At 46.1% G+C, this 20,317-nt stretch overlaps 1 protein-coding gene across 5 annotated transcripts in view; it reads left to right on the top strand.

The window, feature by feature from the left end:
* The window catches only part of cerkl (CERK like autophagy regulator), a 252,536-nt gene that overhangs the window by 120,215 nt on the left and 112,004 nt on the right, over positions 1–20,317 (top strand). The window lies entirely within an intron of this gene.

Here is a 20,317-nt window from a genome sequence, read left to right as displayed (position 1 = left end):
CCATGCTGTGCCTTGGCACCCGCTCCACACACTTCTGTCTGTCGGGACTTAAACACTTCACCCGGCCACTCCTAGTCCAGCTATCCATACAACAGAGAGGGAATCCTTTTTGGCAATGTTCGCTTCACCAATCGGTCCCAAAAAGTCTGTGAAAACTCCGAGAGTCCGTTCCAGGCGGGAGCTACCGAATGCGCGACCTACTCCTCCATGGCCACACCGGAAGTCACTCATGCAATTATTGTATAGTTACTCAATAAACCTTTTGTTACTACTGGACGAGTTTGAGTCTTCTTCATTGAGATTCAGAAGACCTCTTCATTAACCAGGGATTGAGTAGCACATGTTACCTACCATACAGGTAACAAAACACTCTCCACCCTGTGCCCTGGCATGGCGGGGGGTCGTGCTAGAATTCTTGATGCTTGAGAAGGTCAAATTTGAACTGGGGAAGGATGGAGGGGTTTTCCAATTCATGGGCGTTATTCATTATGCACTTTCGAGAATTGGATTACATCGTACATTAGAGGGGGGTGCTGGGGGCGTTGTGGGGAGGGAGACTGTATGTGTTAATGGTGACTATGTGTGATTCCTGATTCCTTTTTGTAATTTGTTTATGTTAACATGTGGGCTAATGTTTGGGGGTTTGGTGGGAGGATGGGATCGTTGTTATTGATGTGGGGGTTGACATTGCATTTGTTACTGTTTATTGTTGGGTGTAAATTTGGAGAAAATGTGAAGAAGGAGGAATAAAAATATTTGTCAAAAAAGTCATTGAGAGCAATGTAAGTCGCCAGGCAGGAATGAGATAGGGGAATGAAGCTTGCTGTTATATCTTTTGCAAAGAAATAGGCACTGATTGTTATGAAAATGTACATTCAGGGTGCCAAATTTTAGTGCTGCACCATAGTCATATGCCGAATAAATGTGTATCAATCAATCAATCAGTCTAACAGCAACACTGAGAGCCAAAAGAAGTACACGTGATGAATCTCCAGCATTTTGTGTCTAAACTTATGGGAGCCAGAAGGCATAACATGGTGGCACCAGTTGTATGTGAGTACAAACGCAAACATTTTAAACACATTTAATGCAGAGCTTGATAGAATTAATGCCATAGAGAGAGAGAAAACTGTGTGAATCATGCAAAAATGAAATAGCCACCATCGCAATAAACAGACCGGTCCAGCCCAGAATCAATTGGGAGGCTGATGTTATATAGACATTTGATAAAGAAGTTTAAACAAAAGTGCGGACTGATATTCAGTAGCTTTGTAAAAGGCCATAGCAAAGAGGGAAGGATCAGCGACATCCTTTTGTGGGCAGAAGAGAAAGGGTTAAATTTGTTTAATAACTGGGATCTAAGTGAAGGCAACAGAATAAACCAAACAATATTTTTGAAAAATTCTATACACTTCTGCCAAAGTCAAATCATTGGACTTACTGATATGAATTTCAAGTGCTAAGGTAGAAATCCCGAGCCTGTTGATAATTTCATAATAATAGTGAAAAGTACAGCCAAAAAATGTAAATTTAAGGACATAGATGAAAGGCTGCAAAATCAGCTCATTTGGGTTTTAGCACACCCTGAAGTACAAAAAGATTTAATCGGAAAGGGCATGCTCACAATATCACAGCCTGCATAGATACTGCCAGAGCATATGAAGCCATGAGTAGAGAGATGAAGATGCTGACAACTTAAACGGCTAGCTTTCAGTTAAGTGAACAGAAAGGCAACAAGGTGGGTTCAATAAAACAACAAAATAATGTGCACCAGCAGAGACAAAGATGCTCATGAGCTGTAGACAACCACATGAGTTCACATGCCAATGGATCAAACTGCAGAGTTTGTCGAAGGTCCAACCACTGGGAAAAGATGTACAGAACAACAAAAAGAAGATGGTAAATGAGTTATCAGAAACCGAACAACAGCACGAATGAGAAGTAAAAGAAACAAAAACATTCAAACCCTGGAAGATGATAGTAAGTCATCATAGGCATTGGAACCATACAACTGCATAAAATGTCCAGATGTGATAGTTTGCAAAGAAAAGAAATGCACACAATCATTTGGATCAGGACATGGGCGAGAAACAAGCTCACAACTATTAATCTGAAACTGAAGTTTGATACTGGAGCACAGAGTAACCACTCGGAGGACACCAAAAGATATTACCTGAAATTTGAAAGTAAATGGGAACCCAAGAAAAGGTATTCTGTAACAGAGCAATGTCATTTCAATGGCATATGGGAAAACTGAGATTCGACACCTAGGAACCACCCAAATCAGAGGGTCACACAAAAGAAAGAATGTTAACTATGTTCCACGTCAAATGCTCTTGCTAGTCAGGAGTTAAGTGAACCATGAGATAGAAAATCTAGGTATAAAGATCCATCACCTAGTGAGTGATATAAGCTCTGAAACTGACTCTCTAGAACATAGAAAATACAGCACAGAACAGGCCCTTCGGCCCACGATGTTGTGCCGAACCTTTGTCCTAGATTAATCATAGATTATCATTGAATTTACAGTGCAGAAGGAGGCCATTCGGCCCTTTGAGTCTGCACCAGCTCTTGGAAAGAGCACCCTACCCAAACTCAACACCTCCACCCAACACCAAGGGCAATTTGGACATTAAGGGCAATTTATCATTGGCCAATTCACCTAACCCGCACATCTTTGGACTGTGGGAGGAAACCGGAGCACCCGGAGGAAACCCACGCAGACACGGGGAGGACATGCAGACTCCGCACAGACAATGACCCAAGCCGGAATCGAACCTGGGACCATGGATCTGTGAAGCAATTGTGCTATCCACAATGCTACCGTGCTGCCCTTAAGAACAAATAAATCTACACTATATCATTTTCCCGTAATCCATGTACCTATCCAACAGCTGCTTGAAGGTCCCTAATGTTTCCGACTCAACTACTTCCACAGGCAGTGCATTCCATGCCCCCACTACTCTCTGGCGTATGAGGTAGACAACGTTGGCCGAGTCGCACGAGTATGTACCGCGTACCTGGTGGGTGGTGTTCTCACGTGTAATAGTGGTATCCATGTCGATGATCTGGCACGTCTTGCAGAGATTACCATGACAGGGTTGTGTGGTGTCGTGGTCACTGTTCTGAAGACTGGGTAGTTTGCTGCAAACAATGGTTCGTTTGAGGTTGCGCGGTTGTTTGAAGGCAAGTAGTGGGGGTGTGGGGATGACCTTGACAAGATGTTCATCGTCATCAATGACGTGTTGAAGGCTGTGAAGAAGATGACGTAGTTTCTCCGCTCCGGGGAAGTACTGGACGACGAAGGGTATTCTGTCGGTTGTGTCCCATGTTTGTCTTCTGAGGAGGTCGGTCCGGTTTTTCGCTGTGGCGCGCTCATCCGCTGCAGGAAAGGATGTCCCGAAGCGTGGTACATTGGCGAGACCATGCAGACGCTGCGACAACGAATGAACGGACATCGCGCAACAATCACCAGGCAGGAATGTTCCCTTCCAGTCAGGGAACACTTCAGCAGTCAAGGGCATTCAGCCTCTGATCTCCGGGTAAGCGTTCTCCAAGGCGGCCTTCAGGACCCGCAACAACGCAGAATGGCCGAGCAGAAACCTATAGCCAAGTTCCGCACACATGAGTGCGGCCTCAACCGGGACCTGGGATTCATGTCACATTACATTCATCCCCCACCATCTGGCCTGCGAAATCCTACCAACTGTCCTGGCTTGAGACAATTCACACCTCTTTAACCTGGGGTTACCCCATCTCTGGATCTGTAAAGATTTAATCACCTGCTAATGCTCGCATTCCTAGCATTGTTTGTCATCTTTGAATTTGTCTATATATGTGTTTCTGGAACAGACCTCTTCATTCACCTGAGGAAGGAGCAGCGCTCCGAAAGCTAGTGACATCGAAACAAACCTGTTGGACTTTAACCTGGTGTTGTAAGACTTCGTACTGTGCTCACCCCAGTCCAACGCCGGCATCTCCACATCATTAATTACCTGTTAATAGACTGTTTCTGCTTGCTCAATAATACATGTGGTTGGGGAAGATGGAATGAAGGAGGTCAGCCTGCTACTTTCCCCAACTCCGGCTAAAAGGCAGAAAGGAAGTTTGGGGTTGGGGTGCTCTGTGCATTATCAGGGGCAGCACACCCCCTGATTCTACCTTGCCCGATTTGTGCCTCCGCCCCCAAAATCTGACCCTCCACCCTGCTCCCACTCCCATTTCCCTCCCAAATGTCCGTAGCTCTTAGGGCAGCCTGTAGTCCAACAACAGAAAATAGTGCATTCTGGTGCTGCTGGGATTATTCATCTGCTGACCAATCAGATTGGCTGGCAGCTCTAGAGGGTGGGGCTTTTCCTGAGTGGCAGAAGCTTCACACATACCTTGTTAACCATGCCCCCAACATATTATAGCTTGCAGAGCAGCTTCTTTTAAAGTTGATAGTCTCAAGATTGACTTTTCTAATGGGGTGAGGGAAGGAATATGCGTCCCTGTAAAATTCACCCCAACATCTCTGGAAGACAGTGCTTTACTGGCCAGATCCAGAATAATCATACCCAAAATAATGCAGGAGATCATCTCTAGAAGATGCATGTAGGCCACATGGGAATGGATCAGTGTAAGCTCCAAGCCAGATTGGCTGTGTACTGGATAGACGTCTACAAAAACATTGAAAGAATGTTGTATACATGCAATTTATGCCAGAAGTACAGAAATACATAGCAGTAAGAAGAAATAATGACTACTGAAGCTCTACCCATACCATGACATACTGTGGGAGCTGATTTATTCATGATCAAGAATGCTATCTCAATATTGCAGACAATTCAAAGTTCACATTTGGAAATATGAATGATTTGAGAGCTACAATAGTCATCTCAACAGTATGAGCTCTGTTTGCTGAGCAAGAGATTCCTGAAGGAAGAACATGTGACAATAGAACCCAATTCACCTCTCGACAATTTAAGGAATTCACTGAACTGTATGGGTTCTTCATCATGACCACATTACCCAGGGGAACATGGGTTTATAGAAAATCACGTGCAAACGGTCAAGAGAATCCTCACAAATTGTTGAGTGATAAAGGAAGACCCAAACCTTGTCACTCGAATCTACACCTTTCAAGGCTGACATAAAATCGCCTGTTGAATGGAAGAAAGCATAATACAACTCTGCCAAGCAAGATGCCCCCTACAAGTGATGAGGAAGAAGTAAGACAGCACAAGCGATTTTCCAGCCTGGACAACAACAAGCATCGTCATGGGTGGGATGGGAAAATGACTCTCCAAATTTTCCTGTCCCGCCCATGACGATGCCGGCTGATGGCGGGGCCGGAAAATCCCGGCCCACAACTCACTGATGCACTGCAGATGTTTTGTGTGTTTCTGCTGGTTTCACAATAATAACCTAGTAAATGGCAGCCAATAGTATGCATCCCTTATTTGCATGGGAGTAGGGGGGGTCACATGGGCATTATTCCAATCAAAATATTTTAGAGAGCAATCTTTTCTGATGTTTCCCTGGCAAAAAAAAGTTTATTATGCCTCCAATTTTTAATCCTTTTCTTCCCCAAGTTGCTTGCAAATTTCTGCCATTTTTTCTGACACCATTAAATATTTCCATTTGATTATGCATTGTGTGCATACTATTGTTAGTTTGGGTCTTGATGTTCATTAATTCAAATTACAGAATGAAAAAGATTTGACAAGCTAAGTTTTTTTTTCCACTGTGAAACCAAAAGTACTAATTTCCTAATCCTCATATGAATTTAGCTCCCATTTCCCATTTTATGGATTAAACTTTTACCATCCTCATTATTTACCTTCCATAATAAGGAGTTGGAAGACACAACATTGCATCTTCCTTGTTACCTGCTGAATGAAATTACAATGTTGCTCGTCCCAAATGAGCAGATTAATTTATTGATGGATTAAGAGTAATACAGTTGATGCTTGGCAATGATTCACACATGCTACATGGCCCGCCTAACACGGGAATCTGCTTGGGATGTGTGAAGTGCTCACTTAACCACGATTGCCAATTCCCTGTTAGCAATAGCCTTCAGTTGCACGGCCAGAGGCCTCAGCAATCAGTGGGAGTTATGAGTGGTCGATGGGGCGGACAAGCAGGGACAAGTGTTGCCCCCGGGACGGATAAACACTCCAGGGGTTGGCATGGAGGTGCTGTGAGCAGTTGTCCCCCCACAGCATCCACCCCCCCCCCCCCCCCACCCTCCTATCGTGGCCCACCCCAGCCGAAGATTCCCCCCGCAGCCGGGGGTCCCCCCTGCCACTGAGCACTGGGGTGGCAAGCTCAGCACCCCCAAGCTCTTTCTCTGTAAACAAAGATGACTACTCATCTCCTCGGCTCCCCACGGAAGCCCTTCTGCCAGGTTCACGTTTTTCAAAAGGAGTACTAATTGGCGCCAGCGTGAGCACTTACTGGGGAGGCTGCTGAATGCCAGGAGGCCGTTGGATATGGGGTCGCTCTCGTTACTTGTATGGAAATTGGGCTTAAGTGGTGATAATCGGTTTCTCTCATTACGGCGAGATCCCGATTTAACTTACAGTAGCTGGTCGGATGCATCGCAAACTGTTTGCCGCCTGCCGCAGTTCTCGTTTTTGGCCCCCTCACCGACCTTGTTTCCCTTGAGCGAGAGCATAACGAGTCCGGAAGGTCACGCCCATTGTCACTCTAATAGCATTCTGCAGTAAATAATTATACCTCATTAATTAATGAAAAAGGGTCTTCAGAGATTTCAAGTGAAAAAGATGAATTACTCTTCCCCAAAAAATGTTATTTAACACGACACACTAATAAGTTTTGATTCTATTTATTTTCATATAAAATGTTTATTTTCTATCTGCCTCTGTGCTGCTCATGCATGTATTATTAGTTAAATTGGGTGTCCAAATGTCACTGAACTGAGATAATTGGTGAAGATGCAACTTAAACATATCAAATTAATGTTTTATTTCCTTGTAAACCTTTAGCGGAAGACTTAAAAATCATAGAAGTAGTGTTATTCAGGATGATTTTATATGTATATGAATTTGTAGTTCCTAAATATTTGTTTCCTGAACTGTTATTTTATAAACAATTCTAAATCTTTTATATCTATCTCCCTGGAGACTGGGGCATTATTTTTTCACCATGGATTACTTAAATGTTTATGGAGTTATAATATGATTACTATATATTGTGTTAATTTCTGATTTTCATGAGTACTTTTATCAACATATGCTACAATTGGCAAAGACACAAATCAGGCTAGTGCCTACATTTAGTGCACTGAAGCATGATCTTTTCATTTGAATGTTACATATTAACTTTGGTCACTTCTATAGTAACAGAAAACAGCAATCAGTTTTTGTATCCTATGATACATTCAATCCTTGCTTAGTTTTTGTTTAAATCTGTCATATTCTGGAAAACCTACACATTGCGATTTATGTATATTTGTCTATTCAGTTTTAGTCTACAGGTACCAAGTGCAATTGAGAAAAGGGTGCGAAGCGAGGCACAGATGTGAGGCTGAAACTAGCATCTTTGCTGGTCTGACAGCCTTTGTTTCCTCAACACCCTGATTAACCCTCCGTCTTCATGGTTCAGTAGTTCCCTGATAGGTCAAGTATAAATTGGTGTGTATTAGCACATTTGTTACTCTTAGAGGAACAGTTGGTCGTTCATTGTGAGCTGTTGTTTTTTTCCCCCAATTTGAAGAAGTAGTGGGAAAGACTAAATTATTTAACCCTTTGTGAACTTAAGTAGCAAAAATACCAAAATGTAACAAAACTACATCAAATATTTGGATTGACCACCAAATCTACTGTAAAGAAATGTTAGAAAACGTTTTGCATTTGTCATCCATTTTGATATTCAGTACTGAAATTTGCTTTAGCAAATGAATATTAGAACATATGCAGACATGTATCACTGCAATGTAGTTGAGGGTTCATGCAGCGCTTACAATTTTAAGAGATCAGTTGATAAAGATGAATGAAACTTTAGGATGTTTGAAGTTTGAAAATGTGAGCATTCATTGATTCATTTCAAACCTACACACTCAGTATGACTAAATTTTCTAATATTATAAACCATCAAATTATTTGTAAATTGCTTAGTTCTAAGCCAAGGTGGACGACAAAAACTGTTCCAGATGGGGATTGCAGTATTTCTTGTACAATTCCCAAAAGACAGATTTCAATTGATGTATACCATGCAAAAGCAAAGCTCTTCACTTGTGGTTTCTTGTTACATGAAACAAGACCTCCACATATGCCTCACTTGACAAAATAATCTAATGGAAAGCAAAGGACACCACTGTGAAGAACACCTACTTTTTGAGTCATTTTCTTTAATAGGGGCGAAAGGACACAATGATGTTGTTCTTGATCCAGTATTTGGATGTTAAACTCATATAAGCTGTGGAAGAGGCATATTTTACAAAACAGATTTTTATTCTACAACTTTCAGTATTCTCATTGGTAATGACAGTAATTGAATATGCAAAACAAGTTAATTATTCATATTGAAAACACATTATGGCTGGAAGAGTTGGACACCCTTGCTGCATAAAAAACATCTTGTCAACTTTTACTATCATATCTCCTAATCTGCCAGTTTTCCCCAATGTTAGCACTTTTACTTTGTGGGTTCAGGATCTAGGGCGAAATTCTCCGACCCCCCGCCGGGTCGGAGAATCGTCGGGGGCTGGCGTGAAGCCCGCCCCCGCCGGTTGCCGAAGTCTCCGGCACCGGATATTCGGCGGGGGCGGGAATCGTGCCGCGCCAGTTGGCGGGCCCCCCCGCTCGATTCTCCGGCCCGAATGGGCCGAAGTCCCGCCGCTAAAATGCCTGTCCCGCCGGCGTAAATTAAATCACCTATCTTACCGGCGGGACAAGGTGGCGCGGTCGGGCTCCGGGGTCCTGGGGGCGTCGCGGGGCGATCTGGCCCCGGGGGGTGCCCCCACGGTGGCCTGGCCCCCGATCGGGGCCCACCGATCCGCGGGCGGGCCTGTGCCGTGGGGGCACTCTTTCCCTTCTGCCGTCGCTACGGTCTCCACCATGGTGGAGGCGGAAGAGACTCCCTCCACTGCGCATGCGCGGGAATGTTGTCAGCTGACGCTCCCGCGCATGCGCCGCCTGGAGATGTCATTTCCGCGCCAGCTGGCGGGGCACCAAAGGTCTTTTCCGCCAGCTGGCGGGGTGGAAATTCGTCCGGCGCCGACCTAGCCCCTCAATGTTGGGGCTCGGCCCCCAAAGATGCGCAGCATTCCGCACCTTTGGGGCGGCGCGATGCCCGTCTGATTTGCGCCATTTTGGGCTCCAGTCGGCGGACATCGCGTCGTTTCCAGAGAATTTCGCCCCTGATCTAGAACTGACATTTCAAATCTATATTAATAATCTTTATTAATGTCACAAGTAGGCTTACATTAACACTGCAATGAATTTACTGTGAAAATCCCCTCGTCGCCACACTCCGACGCCTGTTCGGGTATACTGAGGGTAAATTCAGAATGTCCAATTCACCGAACAAGCACGTCTTTCAGGACTTGTGGGAGGAAACCGGAGCATCTGGAGGAAACCCACGTAGACATGGGGAGAACATGCAGATCCTGCACAGACAGTGACTCAAGCCGGTAATCGAATCCGGGTCCCTGGCGCTGTGAAGCAACAGTGCTTACCACTGTGCTACCCCATGCTGCCAATTATTAAAAGAGTGCTGTATTTCCGATTATGTTTTTAAAAAATAAATTTTGAATACCCAATTATTTTTTTCCAATTAAGGGGCAATTTAGCATGGCCAATCCACCTACCCTGCACATCCTTATGTTGTGGGGGTGAGACCCATGCAGACACTAGGAGAATGTGCAAACTCCACACAGACTGACCCGGGGCTGGGATCGAACCCGGGTCCTCGGTGCTGTGAGGCAGCAGTACTAATCACTGTGCCGCCCATTCAGATGATGGTTTGAGTAGACTTAAGTTCTTCCAGTTGCCTGGCCCACGTTCCTCCCTCAACCAAAACCACAAAATACATTTTAATTAGCCATTTATTTTGTTGCTTACATGAATGGGCTATTGTATTTGCTGACTTAATCAGTGACTACAGGTGGAATTCCCCCATCCTGCCCACGGCCTGTTTGATGGTGGGTAGAAGAGAATGATCTAACGGGAGCCAAAAAGTCAAAACCTACTGGCGTAAAATCATGTTGCAATTCTCTTAATGGATGGTTGGCCTTCTCGCTGGCTGGTTGTATGAACACCATTTGTATTCATTTGCATCTCATGAATGCTCATTAAAATAGCTGCCCACCAGCATTCCGTCAGGCCTTCCAATCTTGTGTCACGTCACCGACTAGTGTTTAAATATGGTGCTGTGGTCTTTGAACCTGACAGCTGATGGCAGGCACATGCATCTGCTGCCGATTCATAACAGGAGATTTGCAGGGGAACATACCTGTGCATAATTAATCAGCTTCCAAGTGCAAACCTGGTGTGGCTTCTGGCAGCGGGAAAGGTGCAGCCGGAGCCACCCACCACTGCACTTTATCTCAAAGATGGAGAATTCCACCCTACATTTCAGAAGCAATCAACATAAAAATAAAAGCAATGTCGTGTACATTTCTTGCAGGACCTGAGAGCAGATACTGAAAAAACATGGCATGCTTCTTTAAATAAGTTGATAAGGCAAGCTAATTGAATAGTAATGTGTCAGGTAAATGGTACAAAGATACATTCCCAAAATCTGTTATCCATGAAAATCTGACCTCTTTCCTTTCTTATCATGTATTCAAGCTACAACTGAAAATCATGCATTTTAAAGAGTTTTCAGTGGTACATCTCTGAGGCAGATCGGAATCCCAGATCCTTGCTGCCTCACTTTCTCAAGACTATTTTCTTGCTACCCAAAGAAAGGCAGCGTCCTCCAAAAGCATCCTTCATAAGATATTGTTCGTCGCTGCCATCCCCAACCCCCTCTTGCTGGAAGTAATTATTCTGTGGATAGTTCAGCTTGAGCAGGGCTCCTATCTAGAGGCAGAAGCTCTGAGGTTGTGGGAAGTGTTTAAGTGAGAGACCCAATTAACCCCATCTTTAAACAGAATGCCCAGTATTTTGATGTTTTCAGAAGTAAGATGGTCTAAAGTCTCAACGTATTGACCCCCAGAAGATATTATGCAGGATAGAGCCCTTTTCCACAATTTCTCAAATCTTTTCATTTTTTCACTGTCTGGTTTGGGTGTGTTCATTGAGATTCACTTAAAAATTGGAGTAAACGCTATTACAGATGTTCTTGATGACAAGGTAGACAAGTTGAGGAGCTGTAGGAGGCCTTCAGTAGCTGCACGAATTGATGAACGATTGTGTTCATGGAGCTCAAAATAATCTGACCAGTTCTGGAACTTTGTGCAAGGGACCAGCTCCCCCTTTCCATTTTCTCAACTCAGTAAAATACGTTTATTTTTTTTATCACTTATGTCTCCAGTGTTGTATTTCCCCTATTCATGCCAGTCTTTCAAATCCAATTCATATGCAGATTGGAAAACTGTGGCATGATGTTTGTTCACCCTCCTGGCTGTAATAGCTCCTGGGATTTTCAGTCAGCTGTGGTGCTGTTTTATCCTTGGTGTCTTGCTGCCATTAATATATTCATGTGGAGTATATCTTGATTTGTGCCAGTTGCAACAGATCAATTATTTCCACACTGTAAATGTTGCCTTTACATTCATGCCCAGAATAATGCATGTATGATGATGTGAAAATAGTTTGTTCATAGCCATGTGGTGAAGCATAGATATATTCACCCATGATGCGTCCATATACATTATTAACAAGTCAAAAGTGCCTAACTTGCTTTACTTAAAGTTGAATCTGAAACCCAAATCAAGATTCAAATTCTGAACCCTGGTGCAAATACCAGTGATGGCTGGGAATTAAACTAAGGTATATTGTTTGTGTTATACCACTATTCTCATCCCCATACCTATTAGAATTTGTAGTTTTAATAGTTATGAACATTTAACTGTGGGTTAGTCAATCTTAGATAGACATTTTCAAATCCGTGCAATCTATTTTAAAGGTGAAAGGGTTAATATTTCTTCATTTCCTGAAGCCAAGTAATGTTTTCTCTATAAAAATACTGGTAATAGTCATTTTCTTAATGACCAAACAACCCAAAGATATGACTCATGAAATGTAAAATGCTATGTATTTCAATAAACATTATTGGGACATTAATTGTCGACAAACCTTTTGAAATATATACATTTTACAGAGTATCCAAAATATCGAAAAGACACGTAAAATATAACATTTTAATTAGAGTATATTGAAAATTTAACTCATTTCACAATATTTATTTTCTTTTATAACCTCTTGAAGTCTTCCCCTATCAGAGCCTGACTAACAGCAGAGAATCTCCTTTTTGCACCTGCTCCTGCTGTGGCCCCAGTGTTTGGCAGACTAGAAATGCAGCAAATTGTAGTATCAGGTCTCATCACCAACTGTGCGCCAAGGTTATCAGTGAATCCCTGTTGAGAGGCATTCCCCTTCCATTCCCCAAGAGAGGATTTTTTTTCTGTTGCCTTTAGTTTTAAATCTGATCTGTGATCCTAGTATTTTCCCTTATTTGCCCCTCCATAATTCTATAGAGATGGTGGAATGAGTCATTCCAGCTCTTCTAACATCTTCCTGTACTCATTAGCAGGTCAGGACTTCATCAGCCAGAAGATCATTCAGGTGCCAGAGACATGTAACAAAGATGCTCTTAGTGAATTAGAGGAAATGCACTTACAGTTTATTACACTTTGCAGATCTTCTGTAGCTGTATTGAAAGTGAAATTGAAATTGTTAAATCTTAAGGATTTTAGCCAATTAGAAAATTTAGAGGCATTTCTTGCCTCCGCACATAATAATGTGACGTGCTGGTGAAGCTGAAAACTCGCTTCAAACAGAGGAAGGTTTCTTTTCCTGTATTTATTATCGCTACAGAAATGATTATACATTTCTAATTCAGCAACCGTCTTCCAGTTGTTCAGAGTCTTGAAATTTTGGCAGTATTTACTCAACATCTGATTTTTCTGTGATGTGAAAATAAATTCTAAAATACATTTTGACACAAATTGCAATTTTATTACAAGTGATATGCACGGATGATTAATGAATAAATTCTGAATACATTTTTTTTAGAATGCTGGGTTTTTAGTTGTGTAAGGCAATGTGGTCGCGCAGCACATCAATTTACAAATGGTGTTATTTTGCAGAGTAATTGGATTTAAATTGGGATTCCTACGCATAATTAGTTTTCGATCCACATGCCAGACGATCTATGGTTCAGTGGTGATGTTCACCATAGAACTGATGCATGCTTCCACATGGAGAGTGAATGGTTGGAAGAGGCTGATTCTAGCCTGTCAAACACAAATCACAGAGCAATATGTGGAAACATCAGGAAGTTGATTGAGGTTTGGATGATTTGAAGAGACCCAAAGAAGGCTGGGACAAGTCTCTGAGATATTTAGGGTTTTATTGGCTTGGCATTTCTGGCTGTAATAATGGAAAAACCGTCGGTCTTCACCGTCATTATTGCATAAAATTGACAGCAATTTGTGGCACATGACATGCGCAGTTGCACATGAAAATTTGGAACTTGCAGTCATCAATACCATGTTGCTCCACAGAGTACATGCCAATGTAATCAACACAGAATCAGTAATTTGATGTGAACTTCAGTATTTTATGTACTAACCTTGCTGCAAAAATTATTGAAAAAAGTTAATGTTATTGAAAGAAGTGGGTCTGAGTTTTGAATACCATACTAAGTCAGGAGGTTATTTATGAAGGCCCTCCTTCTCAACCTTGCCCCTCGCCTGAGGCATGGTAATACTCAGGTTAAATACCAGCAATCAACTCTCCCCCCACAAAGGAGAAAGCAGCCTATGGTCATTTGAGACTTGTGGTGAATGTATTACTGCTACCATTCACCATTTTAATTGCATAACATTGTATTGTATTATGTTGATGCCTTTGTGGGCTCTGCCTGTGGCTCTGCCCCCTTGGGGGAGGTATATAGAGCTGCAGCCTGTAGGCGGCACTCAGTACAGAGCAGTCGCAAGCAGGCACAGTTCTAGCTGATTAAAACCACTGTTCACTTCAACTCTCCGTCGCAGGTGAATTGATGGTCGCATCAAGACTATGGCAACTTTATCTTTACCTAAATCTGGACAATCTCTCTGACTCTGAAAAACAAATCTAGAAGTCTTGAGCGGCATTCTCTCCATTCCGTGATTAAAATTTTTATAGATTTTAAAACGATTAAAAGTATTTTTTATATTACCTTTTGAAATTTGTTTGTGGTATTTCAACTTCTACTTCAGTTCTACATGTACGCTTTAACCTTTATTTCACTTTCTGTAAAATGATTAAAAAATGAGAGAATGAGGGCACGATCGAACCAAATGGGAACTATATCCCATAGTGAGCGGGCTTAGCCGTGTGTTTACTTGCACTCGCAGGGCAGACAAACACAACGCTAACTAATGTGGCTCTGGTTGGATATGGGTCCTCAGTGGGGAATGCACAGCTGAGGTCGCACTTAGTCCCATTTCCTGCACGAAAGAGCCCCGCTCGCCAAAACTCCTCAGTGCAGGGAGAGATTGGGATGCCAATTTTAAATGGCGCCCCCATCTCTCGAGCCCACCAGGCCCCAATTCACTGTAAGGGGGTCCTTGTGGCCACACCCACGCAGGGCACACCTGCCTGATCGCTACCACACAAGAAATGCCAGCCTGGCACCCTGACAGTGCCCCTGCCAGCGGGAAGTGCCATCTGGGCACCTTGGCAGTGCTAGGCTGGCATCCTGGCAGTGCCAAGTTACCACCTTGCCAAGAGGGCATGCCCCTGGGGGCCTTCAATCCCCTGGGAGATCCCTTTGAGTGCTGTTCCACCTGGTCCCTGTTTGTGGAGACCAGTACTGAACGGCGCTTTCCCGAGGTCTCCAAGGCAAAGGGGATAGTTCCCAATGCTTTGGTTACCTCAGGGAACTGCAAATTAGTGTGAGACTAGCTGTCTCACTCTACTATGCAGATTCGCCAAATAGTGATTCCGCACGCAATGGACAAGCTTTACATCATGAGATCGCGTTAGATCTCACGAGGCATGGTGAGCCGGATAGATCCCGGAAGCAGGATCTCTCGACAGTTACAGGTCACGTTGCGCCGCGGCGCGCTGCTATTCGAGCACAACGTGGCTAGTAGATTGTGCCCTAAGTTTTTTATTCCTGGTGTGCTGTCTATGAGAACTCTTCAATTTGATTGGTGACTGAGCATGGATTACATTGTCCCTCTGTGCCAAATCCCATATAGCTGGTGCCAGAAGGAAAATTACATTGTGATGAGGGAAATCAACGCCACAAAGCATGCCCATTTTTGTGGGTCGTCTTATTTAACGTCAGGGATGGTTGCTGTCCCTTCGGCACTGACTGCAAAGCCCTGGCTAATATTTTCTATTCAAGTCCCGTGACTATATTTGAGTCAAAAACATGTACCTAGGGAACGATTCAGTGGCCTTGTTGCGCTCGAACGAGAGCGCGAGGATGCCGGTGAACAGCGCAAGAGTCCAAAAATGAGAATCGCACCGCGTGCCAAACCATTGGCGATGCAACCGGCCTGCTCTCGTAGGTGAATCGGGATCCCGCTGTAGTGTAGCGAGCAAGCAATAACCACCCTTTAAGGCCTATTTCCATACAATTAACGGGAGTCACCGCATATCAAATGGCCTCCCCAGCAATTGGTCACACTGATGCCGATTAGTACTCCTTTTTTAAATCCCTGCTGCTGCGGGGAGCCAAGGAGGTGAGTAGCCATCTTCTCTCACAGGCAATGAGCATGGTGGCACTGGGCTTGCTGTCCCTGTACTCGAAGAGAGGTGGGGGGCTGCACTTGGCTGGGGTGGTCTGCCATGGGCAGGGGGGGCGGGTTTAGAACGTGGGGGGAGAGGATGCTCCGTTGGAGAGGCAACCACACGCGGCACCACCATGCCGACCCCTGGATCATGTGTACCCATTCCGGGGGCAACTCTTGTCCCTGCCTGTCTGCCCCAACGCCCACCCATAATTCCCACTGACAGCAGTGGCTTCTGGTCGTGTGGCTGAAGGCTTTTGGTAATAAGGAATTGGCAGTCGTGGTCAAGTGAGCTCTTCACAAGTAGCTGTTCCCATGGGTGGGCGTGCCATTTAGCATGTGGGAGTTATTGCCTAGCAACCCAAACAGTCCGTGATGCCTGGACACTGCCTGAACACATTGGGAGGCCACACGTTTGAACACCCAGGGGCTGGGCCCCAGCCCTGGGGACATGTCCATGGCCAGAGGGTGGGTGAGTACAACGGAGAGGGGACCAGTGCCCGGTCCAGGTAACTTTATGTGCTGGTCTGGATTATTCCTGATGTGCTGTCCATGAGAACTCATGGGCAGGGCGTTCCGACTGTGAGAGAGGGGGGCAAGCAGTCGGGGAATGGAGTACCCCAGGTGGAAGACATCGCCATTTGTCAGTATAACACCCTCTCCCAATTCCTTACAGATGTTGGACGGTATGATGAAATTTTGGACCCCATGGAACTTGCCCAAGTGGTGCTGCTGGCAGGTCGGGTAGCCAGAAGCCGGAGAAGACGGCAGCAGCAGCGTCAACAGGGCCCTGCCCCACACCCTGAGGACCCGGTTGCCCATCAAGCCAGGTTGAGACCCAGAGGGGAAGTCAGCGATGGCCCAGAGTGTACAAGCATCGCTGATCTTTCGAGCAGATGATGGATAGCGCGTGTTGCAGAAAGCTCTGCCTCAACAAGCAGGAAGTGCAGCACCCATGTCATGTCCTCATGCACTTGGGCACCATGAGGCGGAGGAGGCCATAAAGGTCACCGCAGCCTGAACTTTTATACCTTGAGATCATTCCAGGTCTCGAGCGGTAACCTGTGTGGCATCTCCCAGCATCTCACAGGCTACAGCCATGGGTGCACCCAGCAGGTCATTGATGCCCAGTTTGCTCAGGCAGAAAACTTATATAAACTTTGACACAGATCAAGCCCAACAAGATGTTAGGGCAGGAGAATTCTCTGCCATTGTCGGAATACCCCAGGATCAAGAGCTGATAGACTGCACACATGATGCCTTGCATTCTCCAGGCCTTCTGACTGTACCCTCCATCAGTGTTTTTCAAACTTTTTTTCCGGGGACCCATTTTTTCAACCAGCCAACCTTCCGGACCCAACCCTGCTGACCTTCGCGACCCAACCCGGCCGACCTTCGCGACCCATGCCGACCGTCCTTCGCGGCCCACACCAGCCGACCTTCGCGACTCACGCCAGCCGACCTTCGCGACTCACGCCGGCCGACCTTCGCGGCCCACACCGGCCGACCTTCGCGACCCACCATTTTCTCTTACCTTGTAATGTTCAGGTGAAATGTGGTGAACTTCCAATTTCTAGAGGATGAAAACATTTTCAGTCTCCGCATTTTTTTCCTGTAAATTTTAACAAATAAAAACTCCTCTGAACTTGTAAAAAAAAAAAAGGCTGCGCACCGATGAGCGGGCATGCATGCGCAGTGCAGCCACATTTTTTTAACATGTTCATGGCTATTTTGAAGACCACTTGCAGCCGGCATCAGTATGGAGGCCGGAGACCAATGCAGAGACCCGATGCCATGTGGCAACCCGGGCTACCATTGAGCGATGCATCGGACTACTCAAAATGTGGTTCTGATATCTCGACCGCTCCGGTGGTGCCCTGCAGTACACCCCTACCCGGAGGGTCACCCAGTCTGCTATGCCCTCCACAACCTGATGCAGCAGCGTGGTGGAGGGTAAGGATCACGTGGCCACTTTCGAGGAGGAGGACGTCAAGGACGATGAGAAGGCGCGGGACCAGCTGGGGCTGGAGGACGATCTCAGGGAGAAACCGAAGGACCAGCTGGAGGCTGCAGGGCAGGCAGCAATGGCGAGGGTCTGGCAAGCCCAGAGTGCCAGGGAGGCCTCGTACTCGCCTGCTTCACATAAGACGTGGCCTGGTCCGGCAATACTATCTTCCACCCCACCCCCTCGTTTCCCACCCTCCCAAGGTCTGTGTAACATCCAGGGTGCTGGGACTGTGTCAGCACTGCCAGCAGGTCATTGTCAAGGGTAAGGGGGGGGGGGGTGATGATAACCCACAGAGAGCTGAGCGCTGTTGCTCCTCAATCTATGTCACAGTCTGACCCCTGCCTGTCTGCTGAGTGCTCGCTCACATCCATCAGCTGCACGCAGTGTGCATGGAGGGTGGGGGGGCAGGACTACCATGCCTAAGGAGATGGGGCAAGGATTTGGAGGTCAGCCCACATTGCAGAAGAAAGTGATAGAGGCATCAATCTTGTTGTGGTGAAGGATTTGTAATGTATCACACAAATGTCCACACCACTGCCCCATTCTCCCAATGATGCTGCCCACTCTCCTCACCACCCTCTCCCTCCCCCAACCCCTACACCCCCAAAGCGCACACTCCCTTTACCCCTACACCCCCAAAGCGCACACTCCCTTTACCCCCTACTTACCTCCCTCTTTCCCCCCCCCCCCCCTCAAATGCCCTCTCGGTGATCCTTTATGTGCTTAGCCTTCCTTGCTGTAACACTGCGTCTAGGTATTTCTCCAGGATGCACATCGGAGGTATATGCGGCAGCTACTTACCACATCCTGTGGTCTTCGATGCCCCTGACAGGCATCCTTTAAGAGCTGTGGGTTATGCTGCAACTGTACAGGACCCTGGTGAGACCACATTTGGAGTATTGTGTGCAGTTCTGGTCACCTCACTTTAGGAAGGATGTGGAAGCATTGGAAAGGGTGCAAAGGAGATTTCCCAGGATGCTGCCTGGTTTGCAGGAGAGGTCTTATGAGGAAAGGTTGAGGGAGCTAGGGCTTTTCTCATTGAAGCAAAGGAAGATGAGAGGCGACTTAATAGAGGTTTATAAGATGATGAGGGGGATAGATAGAGTGGACATTCGGAGACTATTTTCTCGGGTGGATGTAGCTGTTACAAGGGGGCATAACTATAAGGTTCGGGGTGGGAGATATAGGAGGGATGTCCGAGGTAGGTTCTTTACTCAGAGAGTGGTTAGGGTGTGGAATGGACTGCCTGCTGTGATAGTGGAATCAGATACTTTAGGAACTTTCAAGCGGTTATTGTATAGGCACATGGAGCACACCAGAATGACTGGGAGTGGGATAGCTTGATCTTGGTTTCGGACAAAACTCGGCACAACATCGAGGGCTGAAGGGCCTGTTCTGTGCTGTACTGTTCTATGTTCTGTGACATGCACCAACCTCCACGGTGGTGACCGCTCTGTCCTCGGCCACCCCCGTAACCACAAAGGGCCTGTTCCTCAAAGGTGGTGAGGATTCTGATGTTCAGCACCCCGCCGCCATTCTGGGCCCTCTCCTGACGGTTGTGGGACAACGTCTCCCGTGGAGACACAGAGAGGGCATCGTTAGCCGCATACGTGGTTCAACGCAGGGGGCCGTAGGGGGGTGGATATTCTGGGGAGGGGGGTGGGGGGGGGGGGGGGGGAAAGAAGGTCCTGATGAGTGGGCGGCATGCGGGGGCCAGGGAACTGTACGGTGCTGGGCAGGGGCATTGCCATGTCAATTGCAGTCTTTGTTTGCGGGGGGAGAGGGATCCGGTGATCCGCGGATGGAAATGGCTGGCACGAGGGGACATAGCTTTAAACTGAGGGGTAATAGATATAGGACAGAGGTCAGAGGTAGGTTCTTTACGCAAAGAGTGGTGAGGCCGTGGAATGCCCTACCTGCAACAGTAGTGAACTCGCCAACATTGAGGGCATTTAAAAGTTTATTGGATAAACATATGGATGATAATGGCATAGTGTAGGTTAGATGGCTTTTGTTTCGGTGCAACATCGTGGGCCGAAGGGCCTGTACTGCGCTGTATCGTTCTATGTTCTATGTAACTGACCCGTGCGGCCCAGTGTAGGTCGTTGACGTTCTTGTGGCACTGTATCCTCGTAGTGACACTGCCCGAGCTGATGACCACTGCCACTTTCTCCCAGGTGACACTTACTGACTTTCTGGGACCCTCGGAGGGCATCTCTCCTGGCCTCGACCGCCACCAGGACCCTTCCCAGGTCTGCATCCCTGAATCATGGGGCCGGTCGCCTCGGCGCCATGGCTGCGAGCTGAGTGGGGTTGGCTGTGCAAGAGCAGTTTATGTGCTCCTGTATCTTGTTAGTGGGGGGCTGGCAATCACGGTCCCGGTAAATCGGCTGGCAAGCCTTCATTTG

This window comes from Scyliorhinus torazame, chromosome 2 (assembly GCF_047496885.1).
Source record: "Scyliorhinus torazame isolate Kashiwa2021f chromosome 2, sScyTor2.1, whole genome shotgun sequence".
NCBI classification, from domain to species: Eukaryota; Metazoa; Chordata; class Chondrichthyes; order Carcharhiniformes; family Scyliorhinidae; genus Scyliorhinus; species Scyliorhinus torazame.
This window is presented reverse-complemented; position numbering and strand designations above follow the sequence as displayed.